The 17484-nt window shown below is 44.5% G+C and overlaps 1 protein-coding gene and 1 pseudogene across 1 annotated transcript in view; both read left to right on the forward strand.

Moving 5' to 3' along the window:
- ARHGEF28 (Rho guanine nucleotide exchange factor 28) overlaps positions 1–17484 on the forward strand; it is a 281786-nt gene that overhangs the window by 18747 nt on the left and 245555 nt on the right.
- LOC118499362 lies at positions 2943–7358 on the forward strand (annotated as a pseudogene).

The raw sequence follows: 17484 nt of genomic DNA on the forward strand, positions 1-17484 counted from the left end.
TCTGAAGCATGAACCTGAACATGTCAGTTGTCTGACTAGAATTCTTTGCTGGTCCTCATGACCCTTCGTGGTCTGGATCCTGTCTCCCTTTCTGATCCTTCCCTCCTGCCAAACGGATTGCTGCGAGCTGCCTGAACACACCTTGCTTTTCTGCCTGTACACTTTTCTCTGCTGCCCCAGTGTCTCAACCGCCTGGCCAGCTCCTGTGTTTCCTAGAGTCTGGGTCCATTCCCATTGTCCTTTGTGCTTTGTAAGGACCTGTGTCTATCCTGTCATGGTGCTTACTCCTGCATGTTGTCATCACTGGTGTATGTGATTTCAGCCACTGGGCCACAGGCCCCTGGCGTCACCTCGTTCAGTATCTGGGGCAGACTAGGTGTTATCAATAAAGACTGCTTAGTCCTGACCAGTGTGGCTCAGCTGGTTGGGTGGTGTTCTGCAGAGCGAAAGGTCATCAGTTCAATTCCTGGTCAGAGCACATGCATAGTTTGGGGGTTCAGTCCTGGTTGGGGCACATACGAGGGGCAAGTAATTGATGTTTCTCTCTTAGATCAATGTTTCTCTCTCTTTCTCCTTCCCTTCCCCTCTCTCTAAAAATAAATAAATAAAGTTAAAAAAAAGTATTGGATGAATGCATAGACGGACAGCCACAGATTCCAGCCAGCTGAGTTACAGTGTATGCAAAAGGGTCTGTGATCTGGGACAATTATCTAGCTTAGAATCCCAAATCCAGCTGGCCACTGGGACCACGTGGAGGTTTTTGAAATACAGTTTTCTAGGCACTTAGACCACTCAAATTGGAATCTTTGGCAAGTGATACCTGGGAATCTATATTAAACTCCACTGGTATAAATTTTTTACCTAGAAAACTTTTTACGAAAGTCACGGTTAATTATTGCAATTCCTTTCTCTATTTGTTAGCTTGCTGCTGCACCCGGGAAAGATTTTAGTGGCCTTGCAGGGTCCCTTCTGTTTTAAGAAAGTTGGTTTATCCTTTCACAGCTGACAGGGGACTCCCATTTAACATCTCGTTTTAATCCTCAACAATTCTGGTAGGTGGGAAGGTGGGTCAGATTTAATTTTAAAGATGAAGAAATTGGAGCTCAGAAATGTTAAGCAGCTTGCCCAGGATCATGTTATATTTTAAAAATATTACATTACTAGGTTTTTAGGGCTCCTGATCACTGTGTTTTTCCAAATTCAGAAGTGATGGAATTTCTTCTCAGGATGTTGCCTAAAAAATACACAAAGTAAAACCAAGTTCTGCAAAAGTGGCATGCTCCAGTGGGTCAGGGCACAGAGTTTTAATTTCATTGTGACTAATTTTAATATTTAACACAACTTAAGATGGAGTTGCAATATTTTTGTGTAGTCCCTCAGAAAACATGGTCATGTACTACAGAAAATGACATATTCTTAAGTCATTTGGGATGTGCTATTATGACCAATAAAACTTAATGTAGAGGTTAAGAGCCATTTTGGATGAAAGTTTGGCCTTACATCCTTATAATAGCTTCAACTCCTTTTTAGTCTCCATTTCTCCCTAAAAGTCTTGTGCGTTTTTGTTTCCCTGCTTACTTTTCTGAGACGAGCCTGGAGAGTCTCAGCAGTCTTGCATGCCTATGGCTTGGATTAATTTTTTCCTCTCCTCCTTTTCCTCTTCTCCATCCTCCTGGCTTCACTGTCCCTTGGTTTGGGCCATCGATGCCTGTGGGCACTGGGTGTCTACATATATGCCCACCTGGAGTCTGCATCCTTCCTCCGGTCCCACAGGTAAGCCCTGGGCCAGGGGCACAACGCCGGCATCTCAGACTCAGTGTGTTTGAAACTGAGCCTGTCACTTCCCTCCTTCACCCAGAATGACTCCTCCTCAGGCCTCACCTGTCCGGTTGTTGGCACCTTCCCCAAAGCCAGAAGCCTGAGAGTCTGGTTCTACTTCTCCTCCTCCTTTTATTCCCCAGGGGTGACTGTACCGTTTGCATAGGCCTTCAGTCTGGCACACCGTCCGCCCACTGCCCCGCTGCAGGTCGGACCCCGACCATACCGTATCCGTGGTGCTGCTGTGCCCCCTCCTTCGATGTGGCCCCTGGGGGTCCGTTTTCCACACTGACACCAGAACAATCCATCTGTGCATAGACTTGACCCCTCCTTGGATGGGCTTTCAGTAGCGCCCCAATCCCACATGAAAAGCATTCAAGGTTCTCAACCCATCATTCAAGACCTGCCAGCGTTTCCCTGGCCTCGGCAGCTCCATATGTTGCTGCCGCCCCTCTCCCAGTTTGCGCTCCTGCCTGAGAGCTCACTGCTCCTGCAGACTCTTGGCTCTGTCTTGCCTCTCTGTCTCCTTTGCCCCAAACACCCTCCCTTTCTGCTCCAACCTTTTTTTTTTTTTGTACTCCCACCCCTTATGGCCACTCACTACTCTTCCCCCTGGCACATCCCGCTCTTCAAGAGGTCTTTAAAGGTATGATTTCCTTTAGGAAACTTCTTATACCCTTCTGTATTAGTGAAACTACAGTTGAGCTACTTGAAAGAGACTTCAACAGAGGCTTAAATGAGACAAGAATTTCTCTATGTAAAAGTCTGGGCTTCGGTGTAGGGTGGCTAGTTCTGAGGTTGTCTAGGGCCCGCATTCCTCCTGTCTTGTTCTGCCACCCATAGGGCATTGTCCTGATTGGCATTGGGGCAGCTGGCTCTCCTCCATCCATCTGCATCCAGCCAGTCAGGACAGGAAGGGCCTGTGGACAGCACCTTCCTTCCTGTGAAAAGCCCGACTCAGACGCGGTGCTCATGGCTTCTCTTTGCCTCCCCTCAGCCAGAGCTTCGTTACCTGCCCACACCTAATTCAGGGCAGGCCAGGTAATAGTCTTCAGCTAGCACAGATATAATTGAGCCACATATATAATTTAAACATTTTAATGTTAAAATATAAAGGAAACAGGTGAAAATAACCCAATATACTTAACATATTTAACGCAATATATCTAAAATGTTATCACTTCACCATGTAGGAAGGGCCACATTTCAAGTGTTCAGTAGACACATGTAGCTAATGGCTACCGTCTTGGGCAGTAGAGTCACAGCTGGTGGCTACGTGCCCAGCTAACGTTGAAGGATCCTCGCACTACAATGAAGGGGGACGGACATCCGGGGTCAGCTGGTAGCCAGTCTCTGTCATAGCTGGTCTCTGCTCCCCCACTCCAGTTCGATGCCAGCACTCGGCATGGCCCACGTGGCCCACGACAGAGTGCGCATACAATGATCTGTTTCCACTGGGTCGAGCATTTTAAGGTGGAGAGTTTTCTTTTCTCCAGATCTTAGTCTAGTATCTGGCTAATTATAATTGATCTGTTAAGTGAATGAATAAAGTGAATGGGGATTTCATTTAATTCCTTAGCTGTTACTTCATCATTCCTAGATGAGTGCTTGTGATTCTTCTCACTGGTATAGATGACCCTCTTCCCTGTGCATCACAAGTTACATTGTTCTTGGGGTGATTTTACTTTGATTTTTTTGATATATTTGCTGTGAACTCACATCCAGAGATGCTTTTGGTTGACATCCACATTCTGATATAATGGCAGGTTCTTTGCTTTAATGAATTATGTTTTGGAAAGTGTATCCAGTGACCAGAAAACTAATTTTCTTTGAAGCTGTGAATCTTCTGCCAAGGGCGCTTCTGCGCCGTGAGGGAACCGGGTGGGGCTGTTTGCATGGAGCCCCTTCCACGGAGAGCTCCCGTTCAGCCCTTGGAGAAATATGCCATCTCCAGGAAACATCATACCTAATATTTGCAACTAGAAGACAGAAGCTGAGGATAATATTTTATATGTGAAAAAGTCAACAAGTCAGCAAAACTTATTTATAATTCCTAGAAATAAATGAAACATGTATGCAGCTTCTCATTAAATGAAATGGAGGACAGACTGTTCCATAAACAAGTTAAACTCTGGGTGTTACATGCTGTTCCCCCATCATACAAGCCTGCCTTGCGCCTCTCAGAGTCAGGTGGCTGCGGGAATGCCTGTCCTGGGCTGGCCCTTGAGACGCCATGCCCTTCTCCCGAGAGGATGGAGGGTGGCAAGGAGGGGAGGGGTGAGTGCACAGGACTGGGTGTCTTCCTCCACTTTTCATTAATAGCATCCCTCACCCTTCACCCCATCTCTCAACCGCTTCACCCCTGCAGACAGAAGCATCTCCTCCCCACCCCGAGTGGCTCCGAATGAGTTTTCCAGGCTAGTCATTCTCTGGGGGAGAATCCCATTTCAATCAGGCAGTGGCATCTTCCAGGAAAACAACGTGTATGACAGCAGTCATCTCTGCCACCAGCCCCGTAATGACGTTACAGTGCATGCGCGTGCCAAGCTCGGGCTCAGGGCTGTGTGTGTTACTCATTTTTTTATAACAACCTTATGAAATAGGCATTATTATGACATTTGTGTTATAAATGAGGAAACAGGCTTAGACTAAGTGATTTGCCTCGAGTCAGAAGCTTAGAATTTACAAAACTGGGTTGACACCCATATTTGAATATAAATCAAGGGCCTTTAACCATTATATGGTCCTGCCTCCTAAATGTCAATTATGTAGCATTTTTTCCCTGTTTGATATGTTTTTGGTGGTGGTGGGGTTGGGTGGAGAGGATGGGGTGACAGGGGCCCAGGAACACCTGGTCTGGAATAGAAGAAGTTGAGGGGGATTTGCATGAGGGTTTTGGAAGAAAGATGACATGTTGCTGGAGCGAGGAGGAGCCAGACGCATCACACTCACATTCTGAGTGTTGGGGAAGCTTTCCTTGTGACCTTCATGAGGAAGCAGCTGTAACCGTCGGGTGGTTCAGCCCTCTTGTTTTATTGGTCAGGAAACTGGAGCTCAGAGACGTGAAATGACTTGCTGGGGGGCATGCTTCTGTTGAATAAAATAAAGCAAGGACTTCGCACTTGAACCTGCTTTTCCATTCCAAGTGAATTTTATTTACACTGTTTTAATTCCACTTTTTAGAGCTTTGCAACCAATTCTTTGCTATTTCTATTATGTGTTTCTATTTGTTACCAGTAAAAAAAATGCCTGAAAATATAAGAAGGAAATGTGTGCTTGCTTCAGAAATGATAGCAGGGTAATGGAGAAGCTGGGATAGAAGTGTGTTCCTCAGCTGCCCAGAGAGTGCAGGTAAAGGAAGGGCCAACAGAGTGGGCGGTGGCAGCAACGAAGACTGTGTGTGAGCTCCAGAGTCCCTCTGCAGTAAAGAGGGGTGTCACACACTGCCTATGTGGGACCCTCAGAATCCCCCCTGCCCTTCCCTAGCCCTCCCACGGCCTGGTTTCTCACATGGCTTGGGCTTTCTCAACTTCTGTGGATTGCAGAAGGGAGAAGTGTCTAATCACCGCCAGGGTTGTGGCAGGATGAAGTATGTTTTGGGGATTCTAGATGGGAGCTTTGATTGTCTAATGAAAACATGGGTAAATATGATGCCTCAGGCAATGCTCACAGGTTGGTATTTGAGATAGAAGGGGTCTTGCTCGCTGGTCTGGATATCCAGCCCCCATGGCGTGTGGGATGTTCTGGAGCTGCAAACAGTACACTTATGAACCTTTGAATCTGGCCCATTTATAACCTGAGATCAAAACTACCTGCATACTCACACATAGGGTTCTGATCCACCCAAATGAAAACCTTGTCTGTGTTAAGGTTACTTAATAATCTGTGCATTGATGAGTTAATAGACACTCAGAAACTCTACAACTCAGGGAGACCTAAATACTTTTGCAAGACAAATACTCAAGACAGGTCTCATATGTTTAGGGGAGTTAAGACAAGAGCTTGAATGGGGCCAGATTTCCCGGGAGTTCAGCCCTGGCCTGCTCACAGACATTGGGGCTTCGTCAGCCTGCTGAGTTTGGGCCTGAGAAGGACACGGAAAAGGCTGTGGGCATTACTGTCTGGATCTGAATGATACAGAGGTGGGTTTAATTCTCAGCTCTACCAGTTTTTATTTTTTAAGCTGATGACTACAGACCCTCAGTCTGTTTTCTCATGCATAAGACAGGAAAAAATAACACTTTGTAGATTATCGTGCAGAACACATGATTAACATATGATAAGAGGCAACTCCAGCTTTTCCATCTAGTAGGAAGAGAGGCAAAGCCATTGAACTAGAAGGCTTTTTGTCTTGAAAGCACACATATCATTTCATGTAGGTTGTTATTTGCGGGCAGCTGGGGATGTTAGAGGTATCAGTCATGGCTTCCTCATGGCTGTCGTTCCGTGAATGCTAGCAGACAGGAGCTGGTGTCCGTGAACCTGCACCAGCAGCAGTTTGTTACTTCATAGCAACAATTGAGATCACGTAGCACATACATAGACATTCTTTATTTCTCTCTTTTTAGACTGTGAATGTTTATGTTATTAAATATTCTTCGGAAATCATCATTTTTAGTGACTGTATAAAATTCTCTATTATTATACTACTCTCAGGGTGGGACTTCTGGGTTATTTCCAACATTTTGCTCATCTCAATGTGTGAAGTGCATCTTTGTTTATATCTATAGCTCAGTTTCTACAAGGCAAGAAGCAATTTTATGTTTATGCTATGGTTTTAAATTGAAAGTCTGAGCTGGGTCTTCAGTGAGTCCTGGCTGTGTGGCATCCGAGGCCATCTGTGACTCCCACACGGCGGCAGGGCACGAGTGATGGGGAGGACAGGGAGGCTGCGAGGCAGGGGTGGTGCAGATGTGCCCAAGTCCAAGTTCTACGCCACGCACACCCATTCCCCCAGATGGCACAGAAACAGTGTCAAGAAACCCTCATCACAAAGATACAGATCTCTTAAGGGGGTAGGCCCCAATTTCCTGAGGAATACACTCTTTTCCAAGAAGCACAACAAGAATGGCCTGAAGTAGATGAGGGCCAAGAATGCCAAGGCTGTGAGTGTGTGTGCCAAGGCTATCGAGGCCCTCACAAAGCCCAAGGAAGTCAAGCCCTGGATCCCAGACAGTGGCAGCTGCCAGCACGGTCGACTTGCCCCCATCGCTCACTCCAGACATGGGGAATGTGCTTGTGCCTGCATCGCCAAGGGTCTCAGGCTCTGCTGGCCAAAGGCCAAGGCCAGGGCTCAGACCAAGCCCCAGGCTGTGACTGCAGCTCCAGTTCCAGCTCAGGCTCCAGCTCAGTCTCCCAGGGGTGCCCAGGTCCCCATGAAGGCCGCAGAGTGGAGGCCTCTGACTGCCAATGTGGGGACGGACGGACGAACTGGTGTGAGCCCTGGGCTGCTGTCAGTATGGGGCTGGTATTCTCCTATGCTATTTGTACAAATAAACTGGATGCAGGATCTGTTGGGGTTGGGGGGGCATTCAAAATAGTCTGCGTTGGGACCAGGTGCTCTGACTGTCCTGTGACCCAGCTGCCTTTGCTCCATTGTCACTGACCTGCTTGCTCTTGAGCCTACAAAACCTGGGACCTTGCTTTCCTCATGTCAGTTCCTTGACATCAAGCACAGGGTGGGCGCTTGTGAAAGGTTGATGGAAGTGACCCGAGGAGAGAAGTTTTGGTGCCTAAAGAGGTCCGAGAAGCCCCAGTCCACGTGTTTCTTCTTCATTACACTGACTATTCTGAAGTTTTAGGGAATGGGCAATGGGTATAAAAAAGGTATGAACTTTTCTCTCAAGAAACTAATTATCTAGTTGAAGAGAGAAAACTAGCAGAGAAGATGAGTTAGAATTTAGTAAAGATCATATGAACTGGAAGTCTAGTTAGGAGTTCAGAACTCGGAGAGAGAATCCTTATTGCTGGAGTCATCAGAGGTGTAATGGAGCAGGGAAGAGGAGTTGGGATTCAGGGTTTACTCCTTATGCACCATTTAGGTGGACAGAGGGGGCGAGAGAGGGGTGCTTTAGGCAGAAGAGCCGGTGTAAGTAGAAGTGCAGGAGCGAGATTGAGTGTGGGCCATAAGAGGGACAGTGTACAAATCTGGAGGAGCAGAAGGAAATAGAATTAGCCCGGTAGGGTGGGGCCCCAATAAAGAGAGTTGTAAGGCAAGCAATTCCAAAGAGGCATAATAAGCCATGAAGAGTCTGTAGGTTTGTGAGTGGCACGAGGAAAGTGGTTGAACTGGAAATTCAAAGGTGGTGTCAGAAATCTCTGAGAAGGTCACGTATAAGTACACAAGTACTTGGTAATAATAATACCTTATATATCTGGGATCCTTAAAATTTCCACAGATCTCATTGAATGTTTACATGTCCAGGAGTGGGCAATGGTCACCGTCCCCATTTTCCAGATAGGACACTGGAGCTCCCAAGGGGAGGGTGACCTCTCACAGTTACATGGTTAGGAAAGGGCTAATTTTACCCTCGTCCCTCTGGCTTTCCGGTGACGTGTCAGGGTGCAAGGGACATGTCTTCCAGGCCCTTAGGTCTTTGTTGGGGCAACTGTTTCTAGGAAAGAAATGGACAGTGACAGTGTGTAGCTGATGTATATCAGGTTCTTTACATACATTTGAATCTATCACTCTAACAGTCTTGCAGCTACATTTTACAGATGCAGAAATGCAGGTTCATAGAGGTTCACTATCTTGCCCATGTCGCGTATCTAGTTAGCGGCAGAGTGGGGTCCCTCACCCAGGTGTGCGTACCTCTTTACTGCCTTGTTTTTTTTCCAGAATCTGGACACTTGGACACGTTGCAGCTACTTTTGTTTCCTGCTTTGCTCAGGAATGCGATAGGGTTGCTTTTTCAGGTGTTTGTATAGACAAAACTAAATTATTTTGGAATGAGTTTAACTAAACAGGTGCCTTGGCTTAATATTAGGCTGCATTTTATGAAGGTGAGTGTGTATGTTAAGAGTAAATATTAGGAATACCAAAAAGTTAATTAGGAAAAATATAGAATTTTGATCTCTTTCAGGCTTTTGGGGATTTATACTTGTACTTCTTCTAAGCCACACTTTCTGTTTCAGGAGAGAGACTCAAGGCATAAGGTGCCGAGCGAGTGCAGCCCTGCTTGCGTCTCTTGTCCCTCTTGTTGTCTTGCTTACAGCTCTAGAGAAGGAAGTTCAAATCCTCCACGTAGTTTATGTTCTGTGTCCTCAGTGCTTGTGCTGGAATGCATCTCTCTGTCCTTCCCTCTCCTTTAATTAACTTGTATTCATGCCTTCAAGACTCTGCATGCCCGGCTCCAGGACTGGGTGTGGTGCTACTGCCCTGTGCTTCCTTCCAGGAAGATGGCACGGGGTGAGCGTGCACATGCCACGTTTGGGCTGGGAGGATACTGAATAGGCCACTCTGGGTAGGATGGTTGGTTTGTCAATGGGAGTAGCATGAAATAAGTGGAGAGTGCCTCAGCCCTGGTTCTTGAGTGCCAATAACGAAAACAGACTTTGTTGCCTAAATATGACCCTAACTGCCCCCATGTCATTAATTACTTAAGAATGGACGCCTGCTTAAGCACCCTAGCCATGTACCCTCCCAACTGTACTGGGGCAGGGGGAGGGACGATGAATCCCCTTTGGCTTCTGTAAGGACAATAGGATTCTACTTCTTGTCAAAGGGGTGCGGGAGGTGGTTCCCCAGAGGAGAAGATCCAGGTGCAAAAGGAGGAAAAAAAGGAAGGAGGCCAGACAACCAGCCTCTGCAAATGTCTGCTCCAGAGAAGAAAGGAAGTGTTGCGTGAGGCCGTGGGAGGGGCTCTCTCAGGGCCTTGGATGGCAGGTACAGAAATGTAGCCTCTCCTGTCTAGGCAGGGGTTGAGAGTAGGGGGTGACCCCCCAGAGCAGTGTTCTAAAGAAGTTGAATCTTTGGTCATAGGCCCCATGGGCTGGAGAGAGGTGGGGATGAAAGTGGGGAGACCAGCTGGGAGATTAGTGTCAGTGTGCAGTAAACACAGAACTGAAAATCTGGAATTTACCGTGAGTCATTAGGGATTAGAACTCGCTGACCTTGGGCAAGTCATCAGACTTTCCTTGCCTCAGGTGTCCATAGGCGGGTGGTGACGCTGGCCTGCTTGGGAAACAGGGTGGGGATGAACTCACCAACATTTTTTGATCCAGATTCAGGTTAATCAGTCATTTTTTGCTTGTAGCTTGTTCATACTCTTTGTGCGTCTGACACTTTTCCAGCCACCATTCCTTTTTCTTTTTCTGAAACGAAAAGTTGAGGCATGTGGAAACCTGACGTGACGTTCACAGTAATTGGAGCACGTCCTTGCTTTGTCGGGAAAGATCACACCTCCTGATTGTGTGTTCCTCTGGTCGTGGGGACGTTCTGAGCCAGGAGTGGGACAAAGTAAAAGGTTGTGTGAATACTGATGTAAAATCACAGTGGGCAGGGAAAATCATCTATTTGGATTATGAAGAGAACCTATACAGTGGCCTATTCACTTCTATGTTAATTGTGCCCATTCGAGTGGAGTTGCCCAGCATTTAGAAAATAAGGGAAAATGCCTGCAACAAAGCTCTTTTCATGGATGGCTCTTGATTCTCTGGCTCTTAGAAAAAAGTCCATCTTTTCTCCTGGAGTCTTGTCATGCTTCTAGCAACAGCTAGGGGTTTGGCCTTGCTGTTGTTCACAGGTCAACACGTTTAATCCCCAAGTGGAGCTTTGCTGGAGCTACCGTTTCTCATTGGTTTTGAATGATTTTTTAACCTGTTTAATATTGCATTTTTATCTTGAGTGATCGTTTCTAGATATTCTCACATCGGAATTGTACCTGGCAACAAGTGTTCACAAATCATCTCATTTTGTGTCTTTGGGCCATCCAGAGTAACTTCTGATATCTAGTCTAATTTTCAGTGGCATTTGTAAGAAAAGAGATTGCTCTGTCTGGACCTCAAAAACTCACAAATAGAGTTTCATTGTCCCTTTATTTAAAGTAGCTCATAGTGTTTTATGCACATTAATTCATTAACCCTCACAAAAGCCCTGTGTGTAGGCGGTGGAAAATATGTTTTCCCTGCTGCAGAATTTACACACTAAGAAACCAAGTCCTGGGGCAGAGGCAGGGAGGGGCCTGTGGGCGGGAGGCAGGGGTCACTTGGGCTGCCCAGTTCTTAGACTAGTCCTCTTCTTTGACCATTAGGAAACCTGAACTCATTTTCCTTTGGAAAATAATCATTATTCCCAAGGAAAATGGCCCTGTAGACCAAATTCTACCTGGAGAGTGGAACTGTAAGAGGGAAGAGTGTGGGTGGTTTTTATCACAAACTAGTTGATGTTGTTTCACTTTCTTGTGTTGTTGTCATGCATCAGACCAGAGCTGGAACCCACACAGTCAACATGGTGGCATGTTTTGTGTCTAAAACCACATCTGAGATGCACCCTTCTCATTTCCACATTGATGACCTTTCAAGCGTTAGAGTAAGGTGCCTCTGTTGTGTCATCCCACCCTTGTGCCTTAGGTGGAAGAAAGGTCTTATTCTTTCCTTTCTCATGTTTCCACTTTCTCAAGGGCAGGGAGCCATCTCTAAAAGGAGTTGGTGGACAGAACAAACCAAAGACTTGGTGTCTCAGTGCCTATATGACATTTCTCTCATATTCTGTTTCCAGTTTGTCAAGAAATCCTATTGACTGTACCTTCAGAATATATTCAGAATCCAGTTACTGCTCACACCTCTGACTTGCCACCACTCTGTTCTTGCCCACTATGACTTATTGCTTGGGTTATTGTAGTGGCTTCAAACAAGGGGCCTGCACTGTCCTTGGCCCCATCAGTCAGCCCGAAGCATAGTAGCTGGAATAATACTGTGAGTGTATACGAGGTCTGTCTGGAAAAAGTGCAGCCATTGTTAATATAATGAGAATGTTTGCACAACATTGATGTAACTTGTCAGCCAAGAGAGTGGACTGGAATGTGCATGTGTGGACAATGACGACTTCACTGTACTAGTCAGTGGGGGTGGTAGACACTGTTAAGTGAACATGTGTACTGTGTGGCTGTCGCATTCAAAATGACTGAGTGAGTTGCACAATGAATTTGCATCAGATTTTGCATTAAGCTTGAGCATTCCTCCATGGAGACTATTCAAATGATTCAGAAGGCCTCAACTGGTAATTGGCAGTTTCATCACAGCAAAGTGCCCATTCACGCATCATGGTTTGTACAGATTTTTTTGGCAAAACATCAAATCACCTGGGTGACTCAGGCCCCCTACAGCCCAGATTTGGCTCCCTGCGACTTCTGCCTTTTCCCAAAAACTAAAATCACCTTTGAAAGGGAAGAGATTTCAGACCATCAATGAGAATCAGGAAAATAGAATGAGGCAGCTAATGGAGACTGGGAGAACTGTGTGAGGTCCCGAGGTGCCTACACTGAAGGGAACTGAGGCATCATTGACCTATATACCATGTTTCTTGTATCTTGTCTCTCCTTCAATAAATGTCTCTATTTTTCATAGTAAAGGGCTGGATACTTTCTGGACAGAACCCATATATCAAATCATGTCACTCATCAGCTCGGAACCCTCCACCAAGTTTTCTCCCTGCCGAGAAGAGAAACCAAGGAGCACACGATGACCTGGATGGCATTATATGATCAGGCCCTCCTTATTTTCCTCTGTCCTCATCTTTCACTCCTCTCCTTTTCACTCATTCTGCCTCCTTGCTGCTACTTGATCATGCCCAACATGTTCTCACTCACCTTGCTTCAGGACTCCCCACTCTGCTCCTGCTGCCTGAGACCCCACCCCAGACATTAGTCCTGCTCTCTCGTGTATCTTTTGTCTTGGTTCAAATGTTACACCCCAGTCTTCCCTGACCACTGTGTTTAAAATTGGACCACACCACCTACTTCTGCCACTCTTTCCTCCTTTGTTTCATCATTCTAAATAGCACATATCACTTTTAATTGTACTTTTAATTGTAAATAAAATGTTCTTTATTTGTCTAAATCAATTGTACTGTAAGTTTCAGGGGGGCTGGTGTTTTAGTTTCCTTTGTTTAATTACACGGATGCTCCTCCACTTACCATGGGGTTACATCCCAATAAACCCATCATTAGTTGGAAATACCATAGTCAAAAACATACTCACTATGCCTAGCCTACCCTGAACATGCTCAGAACACTTACATTAGCCTGTAGGTGGATGAAATCATCTTGCTTACCACTGTCCAGCATCACAAGAGAGTATCATATCACACATCCCTAGCCCAGGAAAAGATCAAAATTCAAAATTTGACATATGGTTTCTGCTAAATGTGTATAATTTTGCCCATTGTTATCTTGAAAAATTGTTAGGTCGAGCCATCATAAGTTGGTTCTCCTCAGCACATAATATCTCCTCAGCACATAATATCTTGGTGCCCAGTAGATGCTCAAATATTGTTGAATGAATATGCAGTGTTTTCAGGACAGTCACTTTTGCCTGCCAGTCTTAGTTGAAAAAATATACTGATTGGGCTTAGTTTCCTAATTAAATTATGCATGGAGCACCACAAAAGATGCAAAAGAAATAATTCGATGGGGAGATAAGATAAACACATTGAAACAATGATCAAAAAGTGCAAAGATATATAACTGATTGTTAGATTATAGAATAAATCAAAGAGGTAGGGGTGGTCACTGTGAATAAGGTGGAGGAGGGTCTTAGAATTCTATACTGAGTGTCATTACACTCCAGGTGTGTGCCTACTGGACTCCATTTGGTCCTCACAACAGGTATTATGAGACAGATGAGGGAGCCCAAGGTCATAGAGCTTGTCGGGATTTGAGCCAAGATTCACAGATTATCTCCTCATTTTCTTTCTTTGCCATTTAACCTGTCCAGTGAGGTTTCAAGCACTATACCCTTTATCATCAAAGGTTCAGTTTGGTTCTTTGTCAAGTTGGCCTGGTCTTTTAAGATAGTCTTCCGATTCTTTCTTATGTTTGCAGTTGTTTAACATGTTTATTTAAGCATACTTATAGAATATTTGGTGAGTCTACTATCTGGAATTCTGAGGGTCTAATTCTGCTGTGTGGACTATTTTTCTCATGATGGATAGTTTTGTTGAATGTTTTATAATTTTGACTTGTGAATCTATGACCAATGAGACTTACACTGTGGGAGTCTAGTAATTCTGAGTTAACTCCAAATGCATCATTACCAGTCTGGGACTATTCTGTGTATTAATTTTTCAGTTGAAGATTTCCAGGGAACATTTTGCCCCCATCACTAAAGGCTAGGCTGAGACAAAAGGTTCCCTGTCTTTTCCTGGCTGTTATATTTTTCTATTCTTTGACTAAAGGTACAGCCATTTGGGGTGTCACCATATGCAAGAGTTTCCATTTAGTTCCCCACCACGCATGGATCCATGACTTTGTTTCTTGCCCTCAGGGACCATTAAACCCAATTTTCTTGGCTGAAACCAGCAAAACTCTTCAGGGCAAAGATTCTCAGTAGGTTATCGCTCTGTCTCTTGGTGAGTCTTGATTTTTCGACTCTTGGAAAGCTCCCTTATTTTCTTGTTCTCTTGGGAGAGTTCAACTACACATTTAAAGTAATTCTTAAACTACTTAATATCTAGCTAATACTTTGAACAATTGGGTGTTCAAGTTACTTAATCCAACATGTAGACAAGAAGGAAGTTCATTTAAAAATTTTGTTAACTTGTCCTTGTCAACTCATCTTATAAATTCGCCCTGCCCACTCCAGCAGGTTGGTGCCATTCCTGTGTTCTCTGCCAGCACTCAGAGCTTCTCTGTGCTCTAATGTTTGTTCCATGGCATTGACTGTTTAATTGGCTGTTCATTAAATCACTCAATTGTTATAACTGAGTTTTCTGGGCACATTCTCCACCTGAGAAATATAGGTGCTTTACTAAATGCTAAGTGAACTCTTACCTAAAATGAGGATTTTTACCACAGATGTATAATCTCAATTTATAGATCACACACTGAGACGGTCTGTGATTTATTCAGGCACACACACACATGCACACATGCATGCCCATGTGAATACACACGGGGAACTGTGTATCTTCTATAATTTGGCTAACAGACCTGCTTGCCCTAAGCTGTGTGCCCTGCTCTCCTTCTGTGTTCCTGTCAGTTAGTGTTTTGAATCATGGTCTGTGGGTGGCGAAGATTAAGACTTCATACCCATCACTACACCTCGTGACTTTAACCTGGATTATATCACTCTGGTAGTTAACTCTCACTTGGTAGAGAATAGGAACGTACAAAGGTAGGAGATGGGAGAGGTAGATGTTTGTTATGCATCTGTGTGTGCGTGTATGTGTGTGAGTGTGTGTGTGTATTGGCAGTGGGTTTGACATGAACTAAAGTTAGTCCTGTTGATGAGTCCTAAGGTGATGAGAAGTGTTAATATATTTGGTATTGTCCTTGTCTGTTTGGGCTGCCATAACAAGATACCACAGACAGGGTGGCTTATGAACAACAGAAATTTACTTCTCATAGTTCTGGAGGCTGGCAGTCCAAGGTCAGGTACCAGCATGGTCGGGCGAGGGCCCTCTTCTGGACTGCAGACTTCTTCCAATCCACATAGTGGAAGGGGTGAGAGAGCTCTTTGGGGTGTTTTTATCAAGACACTGTTGCAATTCATGGGGGTTCCACCCTCATGACCTGAACACCTCCCAAAGGCCCTACCTCCTAACCTTGAGGATTAACATCATTTCAACATATGATTTCGGAAGCGGACACAAACACTCAGACCATAGCAGGCATGCATACACCTGCATATTCTGTTGCTGCTAATGCTAGCTTTTCAGATTGCATTTCCTTTCCAAGGCAGGTAGGGAGTAGTTCAGTTTAGGACAGGTGAAGATCTGCCTCGATTTGGCATTTATGGCCTTAAGTTCTGCAAAGTGTTGCATTTAGTTCCTAGTTCTTTTGTTAATAGTTCATTTTTTCAAAATATTGAGCTCAGTTTTGCTTTAGGAAACATTGTTACACAAGAACCATAGAAAGCATGATCTAAGAAGGGGATTTTTAGTTTTCCTGAGGACTTGAATAAACAGTGCAGAGATGGAAAAGGCCCAAGTTCTACCTGCCTCGCAACAGGTATCACATTTTTTGGAGTACATCCAGCCTTCAGAGTCACCCACTTGTCCAAGTTCATGTTGCCTAGAAAGACAGAGCCTCATTCTTTGGTTTCTCTTGGTGAGGAGTATCAACAAGGAACTTACGTGCCATAAAATGAACCCATTCACTCCAATGGAATCTGTGCAGATTTAAATATTAAAATGTTTTTACAATGTTTTTGAAATATTGAATTAAGACTAGTATTCTATTTTAATTTTTTGTTGAAAATGAATAGTAAGATATATTATGAAGTATGAGTTGGATTATCAAATTTTAATTTAAATTAAAATATGTAAGAATTCTAATGATATAAAATACTTTATATGCTAGTTTCCTGGGGGATTACACCAAAGACAATATTTTGTAATTCCTTGATATGACTTGCTAGAACATAGAAACTAGCCTATGAGGAATCCCCTTTCCAGGGGAGACATTTTGAGGTCAGCTAGCCTTTCTCTCTGAGGAAAAGGCACACCCCAGCCTTCAAACACAAAGTTAAAATCTGTCCAAAACTTCGAAGAAGGACATGGGACAGTTTTTCAGTGTTCAGGGCTACCTCTGTTGTGTACACTGAACACCCCCGGGTGCTGAGCACCCAGGATCTGTTCTCCCCAGCATCTGCCACCTCATTTCTTTCCCCATCCTTCTGAGCATGCTCAGGCCCTACCAACAGAAAAACAGACAAAACAGAAGCCCTTTCATTTTTTTAAAAAAGAAATTCCATCCTATTTATGTATGTATTTAAATCCTCACTTGAGGATATGTTTATTGATTGAGAGAGACAGAGAGAGAGACAGACAGACAGACAGAGAAACAGAGAGAGAAAGGAAGAGAAATATTGAACCGGGGATCAAAACCACAGCCTAGGTGTGTGCCCTGACCAGGTACAAACTTCTGGAATATGGATGACGCTCCAGGCACCTGAACCACCTGGCCAGGGCCCTTTGTTTATTTTTTGACATTCAATATTATTTTATATTACTTTCAGCCATATAGCATGGCGGTTAGCAATTAGATAATTTACAAAGAGATGCCCTCAGCACCATACACAGTTATTACAATAGTATTGACTATATTCCCTGTGCTGTACTTTACAGCCCTGTGACTGGTAACTACCAATGTGTACTTCTCAGTCCCTTCACCTCTTCCACTCAGGCTCCCACACCCAGTCCCATCTGGCACCCATCAGTCTGTTCTCTGCGTCTATGTGTCTGTTTCACTTGTTCATTTATTTTGTTCTTCAGGTTCCACATATAAGCGAAGTCATACGGTATTTGTCTTTTTCTATCTGGCTTAGTCACTTAACATGATACCCACTAGGTCTATCTATGTTATTGCAAATCTATGTGAACATGTAATCTATCTATGTTAACATGTAACTTCCTAGTTTCCAAAGACACTGGCCCCTTCTGAGTCCTCATTCTTCTTGACTTCACTGTAGTCCTTTGTAAGCTCTAAGCATCGTATATTATTATCA

Source organism: Phyllostomus discolor, chromosome 3 (genome assembly GCF_004126475.2).
Source record: "Phyllostomus discolor isolate MPI-MPIP mPhyDis1 chromosome 3, mPhyDis1.pri.v3, whole genome shotgun sequence".
Classification (NCBI taxonomy): domain Eukaryota; kingdom Metazoa; phylum Chordata; class Mammalia; order Chiroptera; family Phyllostomidae; genus Phyllostomus; species Phyllostomus discolor.